Source organism: Leptonychotes weddellii, chromosome 11, assembly GCF_054177405.1.
Source record: "Leptonychotes weddellii isolate Sample4059 chromosome 11, ASM5417740v2, whole genome shotgun sequence".
Lineage (NCBI taxonomy): Eukaryota > Metazoa > Chordata > Mammalia > Carnivora > Phocidae > Leptonychotes > Leptonychotes weddellii.
In genome coordinates this window covers 53,369,962-53,393,573 of record NC_138379.1, presented here as the reverse complement: position 1 = coordinate 53,393,573, position 23,612 = coordinate 53,369,962, and the positions used below count along the sequence as shown (strand labels likewise).

The window sequence follows — 23,612 nt, the reverse complement described above, 5'->3', positions numbered from 1 at the left end:
ACGATGGACTCTGAAAAACAGGCTGGGGGTTCTAGAGGGGAGGGGGGTGGGAGGATGGGTTGGCCTGGTGGTGGGTATTGAGGAGGGCACGTTCTGCATGGAGCACTGGGTGTTATGCACAAACAATGAATCATGGAACACTTCATCTAGAACTAATGATGTAATGTATGGGGATTAACATAAGAATTAAAAAAAAAAAGAGTTAAATATGTTAATGGTCATTTAACTTAAATAACCTTATAAGTATTGGGGGATTTATTTCTTAAACATGCAAAAATATGAAGATATGTAAAAGTGAACATAGTTGAGCTATGAACTATGTGTAAGAAATTTAAACCATAAAAGAGATATATTATATGAAAGTACCATAATTTATTTAACCAGCTTTTTATTGATGAGCATTTAGGCTTTTTCTAATCTTTTTATATTGTGAATTTTACTGCAATGAATAACTATATATCACTCATTTCATTTACATGTAAGTAATATGTATTTTTTCTTTTTTGTTAAATATTGCAAAACTGTCCTTTAGAGAGGTTGTATGAATTTCATTCTCACCAAGAATATGAATGCCTGCTTCGCTGTATGCTCAACACTAAATTCTCAAAATTTTCTGGTTTTGGCAATTGAATAGATTAAAAATGGCAAGTCAGTGTAATTTAATTTGATTTTTTGTTTTGTTTTGTTTCTGGATGAGACTGAACGTTTTTCCATGTGTTTCAGAATCATTTGCATTCTCTTTTATGTGAACTCTCTGTTTATAATCCTTTTCCCATTATTCTATGGGCTTTTGGTAGTTTTTTCTCATTTCTTTATTTAATATATATTGAAACCTTGTTGAAGCCAGCAGTCTATTTTTTTTTCCTGTGATGGGTTGAAAATATGTTCATATTCATCTCTTTATTTTGTGTAGTGATTTTTGCCACGCGGTTATGCAGTTGAACAATGTTTTAATGGCTTCTGAGTTTTGCATTCTTCTTATAAATGCCTTTTCCTACACGATATTATTTTTAAACATCCCAAGTTTTCTATTGATTCCTTTGTGGTTTCATTCTCAAAAGAATATTTTTAAGTGTTTGATGCTTTTGATCTGGTATTATGAGTGAGGCATAGATCTAATAATATCCTAAGTGTCTATCAAGTTGTTGCAGAACTTTTTGCTAAATAGTTTATGTTTTCTTTACTTATTTGTAATTACTTTCTTTATCATACACCGAACTCCAGTACATATTTGAGTCTATTTCTAGACTTTCTAATCTGAGTCATTGACTTTTTATTTATTTGCTGGCATCACACTGCTTTATTAATTGAAGCTATAGAATGGCCTTCAATATTTGGTGGCATTATATACCTGAAGCACCAATCTATTTTTTCAATTTTCCAAATGATTCTTGCTTGTTTTTTCATATGAAGTTTATATATTAATTAGCTTGTTTCCTTCCCACCAAAGAAAAAGTTGGGTTTCAATGGTATTTGTCTCATGATGAATTGATGGAATAACTTAGGGAGACCAAGCGTCACTATAATATTGAATCTTCCTATTCAGACTTTTTGTTCTAATCATCTTTGGGTACCTCAGGAGCATTTAAAATTTATCTTTGTATGGATCTTGACACTTCTTGTTGGATTTATTTCTAAGTATTTTATCTGTTTTATTGCTGTTCTGAATGGGATTTTTTATTTTATTGTGTCCTTTAGCTGGATGTTGTTTGCATATAGAAGGCTATTACTTTATGTATAAAAAAAAAATCTGTGCCTAGAACTTTACAAAAGTTCTTTTATTATTGGTAGTAGTTTTGCAGACCATTCTGAGTTTCCAAGTGTACAATCATATATTATTGACTTCCAAATTTATACTATAGCTCTGCAGCCAGTTCTCTAATTTGTTGACTGATACTTTCAAAAATACTAAATAGAAATTTTGATTATACAAATCATTTGTTCTTAGGATTCTTCATCTGTTTCTCTTAAGTATGATGTTCTTTGAATTTGAGATAGATATGATTTATAATGTCAGTGAAATATTTGTATTTCTTATTTATTTTTAATAAATTTTTTCAAAGGGCATTTTAGCATTGAGAGAAATGTCTGTGTTTTTTCTTATTTTATTAATATGATAAATTATAATATATTTATTAATGTTGACATATACCTATATTTCTGGAATGATATCCCTTAAGCCAACAATTGTTGGGTTTGGTATCAAGGTAGACTTGCTTCATGAAAATAATGTGGGTTATTTCCTTCTTTTTCCATGCTTTAAAACCTTGGAAATGTTACTGAAATTATTTCTTAACAGTATTAAGTCCTTATCTTACCACTGGCATCCTTTCCAAATGGTCAGGAGTCCTTCCTGACCATTCTGTGCCTATGTGGTTAGGTATTTTGATGATTATCCTAACTGCTGTCATTGTAAAACTGTACTGAGAGAGAACTTTGGGAAGGAGTATAGAGAAGAGCCTAAGAATTTCAATGGAGCACTTTATTGGTGGGAAATCCCTTCATTCCTCAGAGTGACATCCAACAAAATGAGGAATTTGGAATAGATCTCCTGCACTTCCTTTCCCCTGCTGAAATAATACCAATATAACAGCAGTGTAATTTCTGCTGGTGACTGGGAGGAATTTCTGCAGATTTTAAGGTTTTCCCTGTACAAAGTCTAGGCTAAAATGGATTTCCTAAGGTTTCCGGTCGCATTTAAGAACCTTATATATATATTTAGGTACAAGAATTCTTCCCTATAGTGCTTGAATTAATGTCTGTAAAGCAACTACCACAGTGCCTGATACATGGTAAGTGCTCAAGAAATATTAGACATCATTATATTACTGGTGCCATTATGATGTCATTTGGTTTTCACTAAATTCTTGTAAATAAAGTTGAATAAATTATAACTCACAGTTATTAAAAGGTCTTGCTTGGAGCACACATTTAGAATGTGGCAGCACTAGATTGCCAATTAAGAAGCTTTCACTCTGAGACCAAAGTTTTTCTCACTATTACATATTTCTAAGTTGAGGGCTACATACATGAATGGAGAAATTCACTAATTTACCAATCTCTAACTGAAATTTTTAAAGCATTTTCTTAGCTTATGGATGTGGGCAGTAAATCCATTAGTTGTAAGCTCTTCCTCTGACTTTATCACTAATCGAAATAAAAATAATTTTATGTCACATTAAAGTTGTTACATATATCCTGAGATATCATTTATGCTTACCACTATTTTGAAATTACACTAGCTATCAGACCTGCTGCTTGAACTTTCTATTTAATACACTAATAAATATTTATAATTTTATTTCAATATAATTAGTTTTTTGCAATGCTATGTACCTATCTTGTGCACTTAAATTATTATTATGGGAAAGGAGTCCATGGGCTTTATCAGACAGTCAGTGAGGTTAAGTGTACAAAAACAGTGAAGAACCCCTGGTAAACTATTCTGTGATTGTATGACCCTCTTATCCTAGTCTGTATTTTTAACTACATCTTAGAAGGGACATATCATTGTGGGATGAATGTTCACCATCTCATTCAAAGGAAATTTGAGACATCCACACCTGATAGTAGCTGGCACTGAATTCAGTGAATTCTTTAGCTGGCAGAATAACCAGATGGATTTTAATTGCCCAGTGAAGGGATAATTTTCCCCAAGAAATCCTATGCATGCCAGTTCAGCCCTGTGAGCTAGTCACAAGGCTCCTCCTTTGCCAACCTTTTCAGCCTACTGCAAATGGTGCTTTTCAAAGTGATCCTGTGACAGCATCAAGTGAAATTTAGTAAATGTCTTTGCTCAATTGGGGTAGAAGTGAAATAAATAGCCAGAGCGCTAGGGAAAAGCCACAGACAATGCTCTCTCACTGCTCAGTGTGCTTATCAGCTCACACACAGCGCTTCCACTGAATGAATTGTGCTAAATCTAATCTGACGCCTCCCCCTGGGGAGATGAGGGAGAATGTAGGGATGATCAGAGGGTTGATGGATTGGGATATATTCCATCTTCCTTTAGAATGCCAACGTTTCCCTTCAACATAGTCTTGGTATACTTTATGTTCCTTGCATTTGGACTGATTTTTGATGTTCTGGTAGTCAAAACCATGTTTATCAGATTCTTGAAATTTTAGGTTACAGGAAGAGTACTAATATATAGGAAATGTTTATATAAAGGAGTCACATTATTATCACACAGGAAAGGACCAAGAGCCATTATTTTCCATCATCTAAGGCTTAATCCAATGGATTAAATTTTTAATTTTTTTGAAAATGAATAGAAATATCATTTCTTAGGGTCTATTTAGGCATTTCTATTTACTAATGTGTTTATATCCCTTATTTTATTTAATCTTTATGATCACTCATTATTCCCATTTCATATATGAAGAAATTGAGTTTCAGAGTAGTTAAATAATTTAGTCAAGGTCATACAACTATCAAGGAACAGAGTTGTGCCTTCAACAGAGTTGTGCCTTTATTAGTGTATTCACTAATAAACTCTTATCTTTCCAACATTAACCTTTATAGATTATACCTGCCCAAAATTTTCATAAAAGAGAAAAATACATATTTGAGGGTATAATCTTGGAATGCTTTTTGAACTAGATCTAACAGAGATGAGTTAGGGTTGCATCAGTACAAGTAAAGAAGGTTTTTAAAAAGAGAACAATACTCCTAGAAGCTTTTCTCAGCAATAACAGTAACAAAGCAAAGTTTCCCATTTTAACCTTAAAACAAGTATTCCACTTTGCTTGTAAGTTTCTATTCATACCTCAGTCAAATTAAATTGGTTTTTCCACATAGCAATTTGGAGAAATATCAGGTCCATTGGGATCAAGTGAAAAACAGATGTGAAATAATATGCATTTTTCATGTGCCCCCAAGGGTTGTGACATTTCCAATTTAGTGACACTCTGGGGTAAGGAAAACACGTCTCTGAACATGAAACCGAAGCTCTCAGTCCCACACTTTGGTTGCTGGAATGAGCTTATTTAGGTAGGTGGAGAACTTTTCTGAATATCTTGTGTGGAAATTTGCAAAGCTTGGACCTTTTTATACAATTGATCATTTACGACAGCCAGTTATTTTCTTGCTTGGGGAAAAGCTGGCTTTTAAAAATACTGCAACATTAACTCACTTACTTACCCATACCTACCTGTATAAATAACGTTATGCTGTCAGGGAGTTCGGCGTAACAAATCCTATTTCAGCTTTTCCTCAAATACAGGTATTAATAAAACAGAATGATGCTAAGATATCCAGATCATCTTTCTTATATAGCTGGTATAAGATTCATTCAGTCATTTATTAAAAACAAAATTACCATGGGGCCCCCGCACATGGTATCTAGACATTTTGGAGGGCAGAGGGAGATTCTGATAAAGCTTTTAATGCAAACTATTAATCTTTCAGTTTTGTGTTTGTTGTGTTCTCTGTGTTTTTTGTTTGTTTACTTGTTTTAACTATTAAACACCACAGACATATTAACTCACTACTGGCCTCTAGTCCTTTGGGGAACTCTGTGCATGTTAGGTACTAATTGAGAATACAGCTGTGAGTAAGAACTGAAGAGCAAGGTGTTTGAAACAATTATATACATATCCTTTCACTACTTTCATTGAGGATAACGGAAGTAATAATTACTTTTTATAATTAATACTGTCCCTGGTTCCTGTTGGGAATTATACAGTCCCTCCCCTGTCAAATGCCAGGATAACCATAACTTCTACTCTCTAGGCCTAATCAGCCATATATGAGCAGCATAGTGATTGGCCACAAAGGAGTTTAAGGAAGTACCATTGAGGTTCATGTCTACGTGGGTAATTCAATGGATCAGGGACAGAACTAAGTATGTCACTTGTATAATTATTTGAAGGTGACCTATTGAGAAGGAGCTCGGCTGTTGGTAAAGGGATGAAGGACTTTTATTTTTTTCCATAGGAAAGGAATAAGTGGATAGTAATTGCCTTTCTATTCCATCTGGGCATCTGAACCTACTTTGGGAGGAAACTAAATGTCCCATGTCTCTTGTACAGTAAAACAGCTTAACATTTGCTTTTCAGCTCTCTTATTGAGCTCTCTGAAAGATGTCAATTGCTCAGCAACCTCGTTGTAAGAACTGGAGTTTTGTTTTTTTTTTTTTAAGTCACACAAAAAAATTAAATATCTACAATTTAATTATTTCTGTTTATCTCTTCATCTGGGTTATGTGATATGAAGGATTTGATAGTTAATATGTTACCTAAAATTAATTTTTACCATGATATTATAAAAGAGCTATCAATTTTATTTCTGTTTATGAATGAAGAAACAGATGTTTGTTGAAGTCATGTGACTTGTTCAAAGATATTAACTTTAACTCCAAAATTTTGGTGGTCCTTATACTAAAATTAACAGAATCTTACCATGATTCTTATTCAATAAATGACTCCTAAACTTATGAGACATTTCATGTTGAATCTTCTCTCCTTAGCCTGTCGGCCTCTACAGGGCATTCATAAAGTCCTCATCTGACAATGGTTCTGTCTGTTTTTCAAGGGATAACTTGAAATCCAAATATTTAGAAGAATTTGAAAGGGCCTACTTTGTCATTTGTCGAGAACAAGAGTCAGCAACCATTTTCTGTAAAGGGCCAGAGAATAAATACTTTTGGATTTGCCTGCAAATCTTTCCTCCTCTGCTTCTCAGAGTCTGTCCTTTCAGACCCGTTGTGTCAGTTCATATCACAAATCCCTCAGGAACCAAGCAGAAAAAGAAAATCTCTTCTCAGGGTAATGGGAAGGGCTATATTGGTGATCACAGTGTGCCTTGCTCAAGCTGGAGGAGGAAATGGGGCAGTGGATAAGGGAAATGCAGTGAATACATTAGCACATTGAATTTTAGTTTGTCAAAAAGCAATTATAAAGTAATTTCTATATTTCTTACTATGGAGATTATAAAATGTAGGAGAGACAAAAAACTACATGAAGTCTTGCTCAGATTAAGCTCTTTGAGGAGATCGTATAATGAAAAGGGTATGTGGTAGATAGGAGAGATCTAGGTTCTAGGCCTGGCTTATGCATTAAATACCCAGCCCATCTTGGATAAGCTATTTTCTTCCCTGGACTCCAATACCCCATCTGTTAAACAATGATGTTGGATTAGATGAACTCTAGTTCCTCCACAGTCTCTTTTTGTCAAAAACAGAAGAAATACAGGGGCACCTAGGTGGCTTGTGAGGTCAAGTGCCCAACTATTAATTTCAGCTCAGGTCATGATCTGAGGGTTGGTGCCAAGTGTGGAGCCTACTTAGGATTCTCTCTCTCTCTGCTACCCTGTTCGTGCTCACACTCTCTCTTTCTCAAAAACAAACAAATAACAACAAAAACCAGAAGAAATACCTTTTTTCCTTGTCATTTAGAATATTGGAAATCCACTTAAAGAAAAAAAAAGAATAGTATCAAGAAAAGTGAAACAGCAAGTTGTTGCTGAAATTCTATATATACACACTATTTTTCTTCTCAGTTGCTAAAAAATTTACAATTGTTAATGGAGCAACTTGTGATGGGAGGTGAGGGATTTGCTATTATCGGAGCTATTCAAGGCAAGTCTAGACATGGCTATAATAGAGTCTGTAGAATTATGTGAACTCCCCTCTGGAGAGCTCCATGCAGGATGGGTAAGATACCCTGAGGCATGTCTTCCTATCTGCCTTTTATATCTAAGAACACATTACAGTCTTCAGATTGTTGATTATCTCTCCTTTAGTAGTTTGGCTTAAAGATGGCTTTGCCATCCTTTGCTATTCAGCTTCTGAAAATACTGGCCAAATACAATAAAAAAAAAATTAAGTTGGTTTCAAAAAATGAGATTGAATTCTCTTCATGGTTGATACCATATCCATTTATTTGACAAGATGGTTTCCCCATTTGTTTATTTAACAGCTATATCTTTGCACTTTCTCTGGCTCACAGTAGCAAAGAAGAGTGATACAGTCACTAATCTATCATGTCAAGAAGGGCAGGGGTTTTGTCTGTCTAGTTATGTGATCTCCCTATTGCAAGTTCTGATATATAGCAGGACTCAGAAAAATCTTTTGATTTTTCTTGCCTTGAAGAGTTACAAGATGGAAAAATTAGACTAATAATTGGTAATAATCCTAATGTCATGAGTTACTGTGAGATATGAGCAGTGAAAATTACATTCAAGATATAGAAATAGTTCAGAGGAACAGATGACTAATTCAGTTTTGACAAAGGCAATAATGAAAATTTCAAAGATGAGGTGATGATGAGAGTAGGACTTTGAAAAATAAATAGGAGTTTTCCTGATGAACAAGCAGAGGGGATTGTTCTACACACATGAGAGAGCAGTGAGGTCAGTCAGCAGGTTGCCTGATGAGGTTTGGCACAGCAGGGGCATGAGAGTAGAGGAGGAGCATGCAAGGTTCTGGAGACATAGGTACCTGCCAGGTCTTAGACAGACTAACAGCCAGGATAAGGAGGGGGAGGACATGATGATGCATATTTCTGCTATGAAGATCCCACTGGCTAGAGAATGAAAGATGGACTGGTGCTAAAGCTGTAAGATTCCAGTAAGTGAGTTAGGTTGGTCCTGAAATAGCCCAAAGGAGATACAATGAGGTCCTGATAAGACACTGCTAGTGGCAACAGAGGCAGGGGAGAGAAATGAGACAATTCATTTCAACATTTCTGAGTTTCTAGAATTATTTTGTAGGTTATATATAGATGTGAGGGGGAAGAGTGCATAAGCTCATATCTTGATGACTTGTTAAAATTTTCATACCCTCTATTTTCCTATATAGAATTTCAGTGGCCTCTACTTGCTGGGGAGATTTGGGGATGATACAGCTTGTTTTAAGCATATGCTTCTCTCAGTAACAGGGAACCATTAGAGGTTTGGGAGCAGGTAAATATGAGGACCAGAACTATATTTTCAAAAGAGAAATTAATAAAGCATTGAAATTAGTGGAGGGGTGGTGTTGGAGGTAGTCTCATCAAGTCTGTCTCCATGAATTTAGACCAGGTTAATGGAAACCTATCAATATTTAATGTGAGGTAAAATCCAAGTTTTGTGTGAACTAATTACTTATTCAGTCATGACATATTTAAAGAATCACTAGCCTAAAAATAGGAGGCCCCAAGCTCACTCTGCAGGGGAATTTCCTTCTATTCAACAGATACTTAGTCCCCATTCACTAAAAGTCAAGGACTGCTGGTGTGGGATGGACTACCTTCTACAAATTCATATAGGATTAATGCAAGAAGAGAGTAAGTTAATTTTAAATTTATGACGAAGGATAGATTACAGTTGAAATAAGGGAAGGATGTCAACAAAGATAGACAGAAACATATTTGAACCTGTCTGCTAAACATAGAGTAGGTTAATGACATTTCCTTCTCTGGAGTGATAAACAAGAAAAAGCAAATGAGAAAAACCTATTATGCCAATTACGACTGCATTCATCCAGCTCACTGATATGCATTTAAACATAGTGGAGTTAAAAGGTAATTATCTAACTTACGAAAAATATTGCAATAGGAAAGTTTAAAATCTTTCAGGAAAAATAAGGAAAACTTTAGGGAGGCTGATTTTTTTCTGTAAAACATCAACATCTATGGTTAAGCGACTGCCTTCGGCTCAGGTCATGATCCTGGAGTCCCTGGATCGAGTCCCGCATTGGGCTCCCTGCTCGGCGGGGAGTCTGCTTCTCCCTCTGACCCTCCCCCCTCTCATGTGCTTGCTCTCTCTCATTCTCTCTCTCTGAAATAAATAAATAAAATCTTAAAAAAAAAAAAAAAAACAAAACATCAACATCTATTCTAGGATCTTATATTCTCTGTCACAGTTGTACCATCCAGTCCAAGGAAATTGATTTATAATAGAAATATATTGCATCAACTTTAATGCCGATTCCTCTTAGACCGGATTGTTTGCTACCCGTAAGTCTCATAGGATTTCATTTGATGAATTTGTTGTAGGGTTTTGGAATGAAAGATACCTGGAGGTCAACAAAGAACTAGGAGTTGTGAGTCTTTGGGCTACTAAGCTATATTCTTTGGACTCAAAAGCCCTTATCAAAACAAAAGAAGAAGAAGAAAATTAGTAGTGATGCCTACTTTGAGTTATGGGAGAATAAAACAAGAGGACACCTGGTTACTTAGTAAATAACCAAGAGGTTAGCAAGAAAGTTACCTTGTGGGCATTGAATCAATGTTGCAAAAATGGTGGCAGTAATGCTTTTAATATAAAAATTAACTGAATTCAGTGAACAAAAGCAATCCAGTTATACAAATGACAACTATACTATAAAAATAAATATTATACTTCAAACAGATGTGAATGTATGATTTTAGAATTATTATTCACAGTTGAAAATAAAAATATTCACAAATATAGCCTAAGAGTTTAATAAGCATCAAGTTAGTCTTTTTTAGAGGCAAGTTTGTGATTGATAGAAAAGGAGTTATGAGAATTATTTAACACCACAGAAATTTCATGCATGTCTCCTAAAAAAAAGTCTTCATTGGTTAGTTTAAAAGAAGGTTCTTATTCATATAGGTCCCTCCATGTTAAAATAAGTATTTGGCATCCCACTCATCCTTTAGCAGAGGTCTCCTCAATTCAGAGACCCTGTCTTCTCTGATGTAGTTATCTCCTGTATGTATCCCAGTGAATGAAAGTAATGTGGTAAATACTAATACGTTGACCTCCTCTAGGAACACAAAAACATACTTTACTTTTCCACCTTGAGGAGTGTGGAGAGAGTGGGGTTATCCAGTGGGCAAATTTTGGGAAACACACACACACAAAGAAGAAAAACCACTTGTGCAGCTAGAAATATTTTGAAAACTACTACATTAAAGCATTTAGAAATTTTTAATTTATATTTTGGTTTCTCATTGTTTTGACAAAAATGTGCTGAATGTCTAAAATATGCAAGACTTTGTACTTAACTATAAAGAATAAAAATTATCTACAGTTCTGATTTAATCATAAACAAGGCTCATGACTATTACTGCTTGTTACTATAACTACTATTAGTATTACCAAGATTTTTTATCACTGTATCACTCAGTCTTTAAGACCGCCCTAGATATTGGTTAAGTGGATACCTATCTGTTAAACCAGCAAAAGGAAACAAAATAAACATTTATGTCTTAGCCTGGGCTCTGGATAATTTTTGTTTTGTTTGTTTTGTTTTTAATTCCCATGAGAAATTGTAACCTGATTCACATTTAGGGTTCAAATTGCAGAACTTCTATAAGCTGGTAAATCAAATAAGAGTTGTCCAGTTTGGAAACATATGAGAGCAATTAACAAATCAAAAGTAAAATTTATCTAGAGGGAAATAATTTTATCTTGTTATTTCTACAGATTTTTTTCTTTTCGACAAATGGAGCACAAGTGTAAATAAAAACGCACAATACAAATTACAAAACAGAAGGAAATTTTTAAAAAAGAGCAAGAGTCGGCATAAACAATAAGCAGAAGAGATTATCAAATTGAATGGATGGGTAAAAGCAGAATAGAAAAAAAAAAGAAAAAACTAAAGTGAGAGTTAGGAAATACAGAGGATAGATTGAACAGAATTACAGAGAATGTAGTACAAAGATTAAATGTAGAGAGATTAAGAAAGAATGGTTAAGAGACATGCAAGACAGAAGGAGATGGTCTAACATATATTTTATTGGAATTCCAGAAGTGGAGAATAGAGAGCAGGGAGAGGTAATAGCTAAAGTGTTAATGGTGGGTCATTTTCAAAATTGCTTAAAGACATGAATTTTGACTTCTAGGAAGTCCAATAAATCATAAGCAGAATAAAAGAATTGCATAACAGGGAGCATTGTAGGGAAACTGAAATATACCAAACATAAATAAAATATATTAAAAGTAATCAAGAAAAGAGTCAGATCACTTAAAATAAAATGATAGTCTTAAACTTGACTTCCCATTAACACAACGGAAGTCAGAAGAGGAAAGTGGAATCTTCAAAGTGCCCCAAGGGGAGGGGGAAATTTTCAGAAGTTTAAGTATTATTCAGGAATAAGAATAAAATCAAAATTATGGGCAAACAAAAACAACATTTCCTACCTACAACATTTCAATAAATGCATTTCTAAAGGCTATATTTTAAATACAATTTAATGAATGCATTCTAGATGAATAATTCCAGAAAAAATATATGAGATACAAATAGAAATTGTGAGCAAAGGAAGTCAGTAAGTGACTTAATTGAAATTGACTGTATAAAATAATAAAAAAAATATTACATTGGATGGGGACAGAAACTTAGAACCAACATACAGGAAGTGAATATCTAAAATGGAGAAGGTAGCAATAATGAGATTGAAGTATTATCACATCCTTCAATTTTTCTAGAGGATGTTGCAGCTACCAATTTATAACTTAAAATATGCATATTAAAAATACAAAAGTTAACTTCAAAAAGAATAGAAAAAAATTTATAGTTTTCTAACTGAGAGAGAGAAAAAATGAACTGTTATAAACAGTCCATCTAAAGGAAGGAGCAAAAGAGAAAAAAAAAGCATAGGGAAAGCAGAACCAATAAAAAATGAAATATAATGTGGGAGCTGTAACTCCATATATACCAATAAGCGGGAAATGAGAACGTAAAGTGTCTTGTGTACTTAGCTAAGGTGTTATAATAGTTTTCCATGGAAAATAGGGAGTCAGTGAATCCTGCAGTTGTATCTCTTCCTATATAACCATGAGTTATTGGCAATCCTTTCTGATTCATCTGTGTATTCACATGAACAGCCACTTGCTGTGGTGAAGTGCCTCAGCGCTACTAGAGACTTCCAATTTAAAAAGTTCTTTGAATGGTGATCAAGATACTTAGCTGGATTGACTGCTTCTTGAAGGAAAAAGCACTCTTTCTTTTGGTCCTTATTTTTGAAATTGTCACCTGCAGAGTATATATAAATTAATGAGTGATCGGGGCACCTGGGTGGCTCAGTCGTTAAGCATCTGCCTTCAGCTCAGGTCATGATCCCAGGGTCCTGGGATCGAGCCCCACATCGGGCTCCCTGCTCCATGGGAAGCCTGCTTCTCCCTCTCCCACTCCCCCTGCTTGTGATCCTTCTCTCACTGTGTCTCTCTCTGTCAAATAAATAAATCTTAAAAAAAAAAAAGCGAGTGATCTCTTCTTCTCTCTAAGATCTTATATATTTTATACTACGGAGTAAGTAAGAATTTCTGAAGGACTTTGCACCAAGATTTTGACACCAAAAATATAGAAGTGCTATTAATAATGAGAGTAATACAATAGAACTAAAGCAAATTAACTTGCTTGAGCATTCACTGTATCTAAGACACTGTGTTAAACATCTAGTATGTCTTTTAATCCTCACATGTGTTTCATATGTAATATATACTTATTGGTCACATTTTATAGATGAGCAGCTATAGACCTTGAGAGACTGAATGTTTCTTTAAGGTTATACCTATGGAGTGGCTAAACAGGAATTCAAACTCAGGCATTTTGACTTCAGAGTTTATTTTGCTATCCTTTTTCTCATGCCTTCCCAAACATACCCTTCAAGTTCAGTGAAAGTCCATTTGGCTGTTTTTATGTTGATGAAGTAAAGAACATTCAGACAATCAAAGAGAAATGGCATTTTATTTGCATTGTTGATGAGAACAACAGCAACAAAAAAACTAAGATCTGTTTAAAATGCACATATTCTGTTGTTTACTTTGGATAGATTTGTGATTGTCATTAAAAGACAGCTCCTTTCTCGTTCAGCCCTTGGTTCTCTTTGGACACCACTCTTTACTAGGAGATAAAAGCAATGTTAAAAAGAAGCTCCCTATGAAAGATCAAGAGTGGCATTTAATCATTTAATCAACAATTATTTATTAGCAGCCTCTTCTGTGTGTGGAATGGTGTAGGCTCTGGAGAATATAATGATGAAGCTCCTCTCCTGAGGGGCTAAACTGATTGGCAGAGGAAAAGGAGGAAAGCAAGCAAGTCTACTACCTGACATGGAGTCAGCACTTAGTAAAATTTGCCTGGGAATGAATGAATGAGGAAAAAAGTGTTAGGGATGTATTAGTTTTGAAGGAATGCCTTATCAAAAAGTACCACAAATTGGATGACTTAAAACAACAGAAATTTATTTTCTCACAGTTGCAGAGTCTAGAATCTTGAAATCAAGGTATATGCAATGCCATCCTCCTTCTCAAGGCTCTAGGGGAGGATTGTTCTTTGTCTCTTCCTAGCTTCTGGTAGCTGCTGATAGTCCTTGGTTGGCTAATAGACGCATCACTCCTGTCTCTTCCTGTCATCGTGTAAGGATCTCCCTGTGTATCTATGTTTAAATTTCTTTTTAAATGGATGCTAGTCATTGGATTAGGTAGGGCCCATTTTTAAATTGGTATGAATTCATCTTAATTTGATTACACGGCAAAGACTATTTGCAAATAAGATCACATTCACAGATAACAGGCATTAGAACACAAACATATCTTTTGGGAGGACATGACTCCATCCAAAACAAGGGGCTCTGAAAAAGTTTTGTAGAGGACAAGACCTTTCCCTGACTGCTTCTGTGTGTGTGTGTGTGTGTGTTTGTGCACACAAGCATGCACGTGTGTCTGTGTGTGTGTGTTTATGTGTATGGGAGGGTAGGGGACGACTTCCAAGAGAAGATGCAGCTTAGTTGACATTTGAAAAATAAGTAAGGTTATCCTAGGAAATGATAAGGAGGAGTAAAGCAGGCATTGCTGGTAGAGGGAAGCATCTGAGAAGCTGTATCTAGCAATGTCACCGTGAATCCTGGGCCTCAGCCCAAAAAAGTCACTAGTGTGTGAAAAGTACTAACCCACATTCTGTTGTTGTTCTTTATTGTTACAGCTGATCCTCTTATGCCTGATTTTAAATTTAGTTTTTTCACATCTAGCAATCTGTATGTGAGGTTTATAGTGATGTGTTGGCATGAACATGAACCTCATGTTCCAAGCCCTTGGTACTCTGCCTCAAGTTCTGAGAATCAGAAATGACAATGCTTGCACCATGCTAATAATGAAGAAACTTTCATGTTCAAAGTATCGATGTTACTTTCACTTTCATTGTTACTTATTAGTAATTGGGCCAAACTAAAATGAATTGTCTTTTGGTGGTTTCAAGTGAGAAAACACTAAAAATGAATCACAAGTGCAAAATACACAAGATGAAGTACAGAATACTGCAACAACATCAAGCAATTAAGTTCCTAATATGGTTTATAATTATTATAATTTTGAACAACTGTCAGCCTTCATGTATGGATTTCAAACATCTTTGACCTGAATGGTCATGTCTTTGGTTAATGAGAGATTATAAATGTTGCCATAAATTCTACATTTAAAATATATAGGTTGTCTGTTCAACAATACAGGTTTGGAATTGGTCAAGTAAATTATGAATAAATCTATGTTATGGAAGAGTAGTCCTCCATTAAAGAATGTTTTAAAGGAATAGCTAATAGCAAAATATAGGTGTAGAAGATGGAACTTAGGTAAATTTTACAGCTAGTCTGCACATTAGTTTCCTTGGTTATAAGAATGTCATGACAACTGAAAATATTCAAACAATTAGTATATACACATATGGCAGAAAATATCCCACATACATGAATCTGTTTCCACCTGTGAACTCTCCTTATATAAAATTCAAATACACACATGCATACATATATTATGTATATATAAAAATAATATATATACACACAGGCATTTGTGCACATACATGTATGTATATATTTTTCTAAAATTTTGTGAAGTTGTTTATAAATATAGCTGAATATCCTCCATTGTGGATAATCAGAACAATAGAGAGGTTGGGACTAGAAATAGAAAGAAAAAGAAGGAAAAGGAAATGCAGATCAGGATCTGATTTCTTATACTTCTTCTAATCTGTAAAATGGGGTAATAATGATAGAACTTACTTTACAGGCTTGTGGAAATGATTAAATGAGTTAATGTGGGAAAAATGCTAAGAATGGTGCATGACACAAAGGAGGAATGTTAGACATTAGTGTTTGTTTTGATTATTATAATTTTGATTATCTTTTTGAAAAAAAAATTCTAGACTGATATTGCTATATATTGTATTCTTTATATATTCTGATGACATTTTCTCCAGAAATATTGGATCAATTTGAACTTCCATTAGCTATGTATGAGAATATTTGATAGGTGACACTCCCTTACTATTCTGTATTTTCTTCTTATCTTTTCAATTTTATTGGTAGAAATCATATTTAATTGTTTTAATCTATATTTTTGATTATTTATCAAACTGATATACTATGTAATGTTTATTGGCAACTAATAAGTCTTGGTTTACAAATTGCTGTTCCACATCTTGGCCTGTATTTCTGTCAGAATACAAAAATTTTCTATGATTTTTAGGAACTTTTTGTCAGTCACATAAAAAATTGATTATTACGTGTAATGAAATTTTTTTTCATTATTTGAGTTTCATTTTTATTTACAAAACTTTATTACAAAACTGAAAGTTGTGCCCATATTAAACAGTAAGGTCAATCAGTATTTTCCTTTATTATTTGGGTTGTTTTTTCCCTTTGGTATGATTCTTATAACTGGACCTCCTCACCCCCAATATTGTAGAAATACAATTTCTATATACTCCAGAGTATCTGGGGGCTTAATTTTTTTTACATGTATATTTTTATTCAAAATGTATTGTGATGTATGTGAAAATTCAAGTCAATTTTTTTTCAAATTTGCATGAATCCATACATTGACAATGCTATTCTTTACTGATTGACTAAAAATCTTGCCTTTATCACTTATGAGACCTCCAAATATAATTTTATTTTTAATTTTCTGTTGGATTTTATTACTATGCCAGTTCTTTACTAGTTCTCCTTATCTGTGTGCTGTTTTTGAAGCTCCTGTAAGTTAAGTACAGAGCAGAATATATAACTCTAAAGGCTGAAGTGCAACAGAGATTATGGTAGGTTAACACTGTCTCACTGTAATTTTTAAAAGCAGTTCACTTTATTGCAAGGAGACATGGTTTTTGAGGCATTTTTATGTTTTTAGCATTGCTTTGGTCTTGGTTTTATTTTTATTCCCTGAAGAGAAATTTTCATCTAAGTTAGCAAATGATGATTGAGTTTTGGAAAAATAGACAGGGGCATTACATTGACTCACAGCATCTGTTATGGTATACCTCTAACTTATGTTATTCATATTTAATGTTTTAATTGAATGGTAGAATATTTTTCTGTGTTAAGTAGATATTTCATCTCAATAGAGCTTTATTTTTTTCTTCCCGCAGTAGATATTTTAATCTGAAAAGATACTTTTACATTTGGCTAAAGAGAGATAATTAAAACTTTCTTTAGAAAAGCAATATGGTAAGAATAATTCTATTCTATAGACTCCCAAATTATCATTTCTTATCTCAGTGAATTAGTCTTAGAAGCTTTTAATCTAATTAATCCTTAACCAAGTATAACACCACAGGGTGATATTTTGTGTAACTGCCAGTGTGCATGGATTTAATTATGGATTTGCAAACAGCTTTAGATAAAATCATCTCTACCTGACCTATGCCTATTCTGGGTTTAAAGTAAGAAACATTTCAGTTAATTTAAATATATTAATCTGCGTTTGTATGTGTAGTGCATCTGTATTCATGTACGTGTTCATGGACATTTATTTATTCTTTCTTCCATGTTTGCCTAGAGCTTCTGATACGTTTTTCAGTATGGTATCAATAAATCTATGTGTCAATAAATCTGTGTGCCTGGAAAATAAGAGACCTGATCTCCATTTTAGCTACTCTCTTTCTCTGGGATTTATTTTCTTGAAATGTAAGAAGATTGGATATCTAGAACTCCAAACTCTAACATACTGTGATTCTAAATTTAATAATGGTGAAATTTCTTTCAGAAATGAAATTGTTGTTACATTCTAGACTGTTTATGTCTTTCATATCTGGATCTGAGGTCTAGAACTCTTGAACAAAGTTTGTCTTGGTCATTTGCCTTTCCAGATATTAAGTCTAGAAATGTGAGTTGGGACTTTTGGTAAGTGGACACAAAAGATTAATTGACTCTGAATATATATATTCAAAATGTATGTACACCTTACTATAAGATTAGAAAGAAAATTTTAAAATTTGGAAATGCAAAAGACATCTGTTTATCATTGTTACAAGCTACATATATAATACATTATAAGAAAAAAAAAGAATGAAAACTAAATGTTTAAATATAGTTGCTATCACTGATTTATATATATATATATATATATATATATAAAGTTCTGCTCTAAATTAAAAAAGACAGTATCTTCTACATAAAATTATTATAGGGGTTGAATAAAACAGCATATATAAAGTTCTAAGCATGGATTTTGACACAGAAGAATAGTACTTCTTACTTTATTATTTATCTCTGCAATATCTTATTATAGAAAATGTTAAAAGCATACAAAATAGACCTAAGAGAATAGTGACCCCATGTGTCCATCATTCAGCTTCAACAAGTATCAGGTTCTTTTGTCCCTCACCCAATGAGCATTATCTTGAAGCAAGTAGCAAACATCATAAAAATTTATCTATAAACATTTAAGTATGTTTCTCTGAATAATAAGTCCTTTTGTATAAAAACAACCCAAATAATATCATCACATTCAATTAGCAATAATCACTCAAGTTTAAACACAGTTTTCCACACTAGAGGAAAAAGTAAAAATGGAAGGGAAGATGATCATAAATCCCTGTTTCTTTTCATATTATGTGTATGAATATATATATTTTTTATTTCTGTTTTATTATGTTTTTGAAAGGGATGTTGTACCTGGATCTCAGAGCACGGGTCATTAATGAACCTAGAGCTGGAGGGATGTAAGATGGTGGAGGAGTAGGGTGACCCTAAGCCTGATTCCTCATTCAAACACAGATAGGTAAATATAAAATCATTCTGAACACCTAAGAAATCAATCAGAAGTCTTAGAGAACAAAGCTGCACATCTAATGAGCCTAGAGCTTAAATACTTCCTGACTCTTGGGTGAGTCTCCTCCCTTTTCTACTCTAATATGTATATTTTAAGAACTGATAAATTTCCCACTGTAAATAAATATAGTTGATTCCACTATTTGTGGTAGTTATGTTCTGTAAAATAGCCATGAACACTGAATTAGTGAATCCTGAACGTTGTTCCTGCAGGAAATACAAGGTTAGGTGCCTGCAAGCTTCTGTTTTCATTTTTTGTCAACCGATTAATACATAACCTTGTTTTATGTGTGTTTCTGTTTAAAGACATTGCACTTAATATACATTGCAGATTCAATTAACATTGACCTCATGGCCAATAGCACTATAACTGATGCTGAACAAGGCTTCTTGGATACATGCATTTTGTCCACAAAGTAAATCACAGCCTTCTTACACTTAGGAACACTACATAGCACTTTAGCACTACCCTCAGGGCCCATTTTTGACAGTGAAATTACCACAAAAAGTACTAACGTGAGAGAGGGGGACAATAGTTACAGTCCAAGTGCTGAAAAAGAAAGCAGAGCATTACTTTGTTTGACCTCAGGTGGGAACTTGCATGTAATACAACTCAAATTTTTCACCCTTCTACACATATATGAGAAAAATCATGAAAGCCCGTAAGTGTTGATTTTGGGGCTACAGATAAATTTTAGTAAGTAGGAGAATTTGCAAATATCAAATCTATGAATAATGAAGATTGGTTGTACTTGCATTTATATACATGTATACATTTAGAACTTGAAAATTAACCTGGGAGAATAATTATAAAGAATATTAGATTATAGAGTTTATGGGGCAAAGAAGGGGACAGAGTTTATGGCAGAGCAGTAGCATGTAAGTTTTCAATATAGAATTCGATGAAATAAAGTAAGTTGAAATAAAGCACATCCAGAACTTTTGAGTAGCATTCCTGAGTCTGTTGATGAAGAAGGAGCTGGGGTGTCCATACCATGATGTGATGGAAAAAGAGATTCCAAAACTCTGCTATTGTTGCTGTGTTCTGACCTATGCTGGCGTATATATATATATATTTTTAAAGATTTTATTTATTTATTTGACAGAGAGATAGCACAAGTAGGCAGAGAGGCAGGCAGAGGGAGAGGGAGAAGCAGGCTCTCCGCTGAACAGGGAGCCTGATGCGGGGTTCGATCCCAGGACCCTGGGATCATGACCTGAGCGGAAGGCAGCCGTTTAACCGACTGAGCCACCCAGGCGCCCCTATGCTGGCGTATATTAATCCCTGAAGAGATATTACTCTATGACACTGTGGCTTACACACCAAAATTACTCCTTCACTTCTGACAAACTAATATTTTGTGACTACTCAGAGTTCACTATCTCGACTATCCAAGTTTTTTATTCTTCAGATCAGAGTGAACACATAATTTTCAATGAGATGAAGAGGATTTGCATGATAATTCAAGAATGGCTTAGCAGTCAACAAATAGTAGGGGAGAAAAACAGTCAAGACAATAAAGATTCTTTTTTCCATGAAAATATTATATCTTCACATATATAACTGAGGATTAAAATGAAATAACCCTTAAATAAAACAGACTAACTTCTGACAGCTAACTTCTAGATCCCTCAGTGGCAAAGCCAAACCCAAAGTAACAGTGGCCTTTGGACATCAGGTCCATGGATATAATTCATGGGCTTTCTTTATCTTTCATAAAGTTATCTGGGAGAAAGAGCAGTGGTCATGCAAACAGCCCCAGATCTTAAACAAAACTAACATTTGAACAGAGCAAAATTTTTAGTCTGAAAATAGGAAACATGAAGGAGATGACCATTAGATTGATTAATTCCAAAGGATTTAGAACTGATGTTTCTTTTTCATAGGGTGACAAACAACTTGAAAATGTTGAGGATGTCTTTCCTTTACAAAGGCACTTTGCTTCACTAATCTAATTCTTTGGTGGAGCCATTAATTTTGCCTCAAAGAAAAAGGGATATTTTAGCTCCTAAGAAACTCCACAGTCACAAAGCAGAGACTTGATGTGATTAAAACAAGCTCTTTCCATCATAGGCTCAGCTGAGGAATTTGGATAAATGCTAATTCTGTGATTTTCATATTTCAGTGATTTGGCTCTCCTATCAGTTCCCATTATGCTAACTTTTTTTCGTGAAAATGAAAAGAAAATGAGGGATTGCAGTTCAAGTTTCCTCTTAATGTGATGGCTGCCTTCTGTGAGAGTCATCAGGAAGTCAGCTCACTCAAATTTTGAAAACTGACTGGAATCCATAATTATTGATGTCTGAAGCCCATACTCTCCTAAAGACCTGTGAATAGTCCTTGGCTTTTACACAGTCAACAGGATTCCCTGTGCTTCTGTTCTTCATCCTTAAAACACTTCCAACAGAAAGCTAGTGAATTGCCCAGGTTATTTATGGTGGGCAGAAAAACTTGTTTCTAGAATATTCTGAATATTTAAGAAAAATGGAACTATCTCCATATGATGGTATTAGGAGGTGGACCCTTTGAGAGATAATTAGGTTTAGATGAGGTTATGAGATGAGAGCCCCCATGATGGGATTAATTTCCTTACTAAAAAAAGGAAGAGATACCAGAGCTGCTTCTGCCACAAGTAGACACAGCAAGAAGGTGGCCATCTGAAAGCCAGGAAGAGATCCCTCACCAAGAACCAAATCTGTTGGCACTTTGATCTTGGGCTTCTTAAGGCCTCTTAGAACAGTGAGAAATAAATGTGTGTTGTTTAAGCCACCTAGTTGATGGTAATTTGTTAGAGCAGCCAGAGCTATGACAAACAGCAATAAAAATAACAATAACACAACAGTAATTATAATGTATCTCATATACCATTTAGGAGAATTCTTTCTCTGTTGACCCCACCACCCAAGTTATTGAATTGAGCCTCTTCTCATTTCACAGATCATGGGAAACCAAGTATTCTCTCCCAAAGTTTGCTCAACTTCTCTGTTGTTTCATCTTCATGGATTCTCTGCTCCCTGGGCTCTTATTTCCACACACCATCTCTTCGATGCTATTCCTTGTCCTTGACATGCAACTTAGCATTCCTTTGCATATGAAACAGAAACACAAATCCGCTTGAGTAAAACATTTGTGGGCACAATTGAGTTTGCTGAAGTTTTTTGTTGCTGTTTTGTTTGTTTGTTTGTTTTTGAGGGGGGGAATGCTGAAATAGGAATAATGGTGAAGCAATGAAAACAATATTAAAATCCATATTAAATAGATTATTTCTAATTTTTTTGTGTGTGAAAACCAAAAAGTTTTACTGTTTACATTAGTTTTCTATGGCTGTTAAAACAAAATACCACAAACTTTTAGTGGCTTAAAACAATGGATATGTATTATCTCATGGTTCTAGAAGCTAGAAATCCTAAATTAGTATCACTGAGCCAAAATCAAGGTATCAACAGGGCTGCATTCCCTCAGTAAATTCTCAGGGTTGAATCCATTCCTTTCCTCTCTCAGCTTTTGTTGGCTGCTGACATTCCTTTGCTTATGGCCACATCACTTCAACTCGGCTTCTATTTTTATATTACATCTTCATCTCTGTGTGTCTAATTTCCCTCTGCCTCTGTCTTAATAAGGACATTTGTGATGACATTAGGTCCCAGACAAATAATCCAGGATGGGGTGCCTGGGTCGCTCAGTTGTTAAGTGTCTGCCTTTGGCTCAGGTCATGATCCCAGGGTCCTGGGATCGAGCCCTGCATCGGGCTCCCTGCTCTGTGGGAAGCCTGCTTCTCCCTCTCCCACTCCCCCTGCTTGTGTTCCCTCTCTCACTGTGTCTCTCTCTGTCAAATAAATAAATAAAATCTTTAAAAAAAATAGTAATAACCAGGATAATCTCCCCATGCCAAGATCCTTAATTTAACCACATCTGCAAAGACACTTTTTTTTTTCCTTTCCCTGTAGGGTACCATTTACAGCTTCCAGAGATTTGGACCAGATATCTTTGGGTGGTTGTTATTTATCATACAGTGTTCTCACCTAATTCCAGCCTATCTCCATTTTGTTACTTCCTCTTCTGTCTCTCTTCCCCCTCTTCTGTTTTAGTAACCTCTTCCTTCCAAGGAGAGCTAAACTCTTCTCCCTGTATTACATGAAACAGGTTGTTTCAACAACTCATCTGTTGCATACTTATGAGGGTACTCCAGACAAAAACAAAACAAAAAATAAAGGAATAATAAACAAAAACCTATTTAACGGGAACCATGATTGCTACAAAGTGAGAATTTATTTTCCTATTATTACAAAAGATTTGTTTCATTTTACTTATCTCTCAAAATCTCATGACAATTTAAAAATAACTGTAAATATCTTAATATTCTCATGACAATAATTTTTTTAAAGATTTATTTATTTGGGGGGGATACACAGAGAGAGAGGGAGAGAGAATCTCAAGCATACTCCATGCTGAGCCCTGATGAGCGCCTCGATCCTACCACCCTGAGATCACAACCTGAACTGAAACTGAGTCAAACGCTTAACTGACTGTGCCACCCAGACCCCCAGTATTCTCCTGACAATTCTTTTTTTTTTTTTTTTAAGATTTTATTTATTTGCGAGAGAGAGAATGAGAAACAG

General features: G+C 34.6%; 1 pseudogene; it reads right to left on the bottom strand.

The window, feature by feature from the left end:
* The window catches only part of LOC102729800 (large ribosomal subunit protein eL15 pseudogene), a 58,936-nt pseudogene that overhangs the window by 34,651 nt on the left and 673 nt on the right, over window positions 1-23,612 (bottom strand).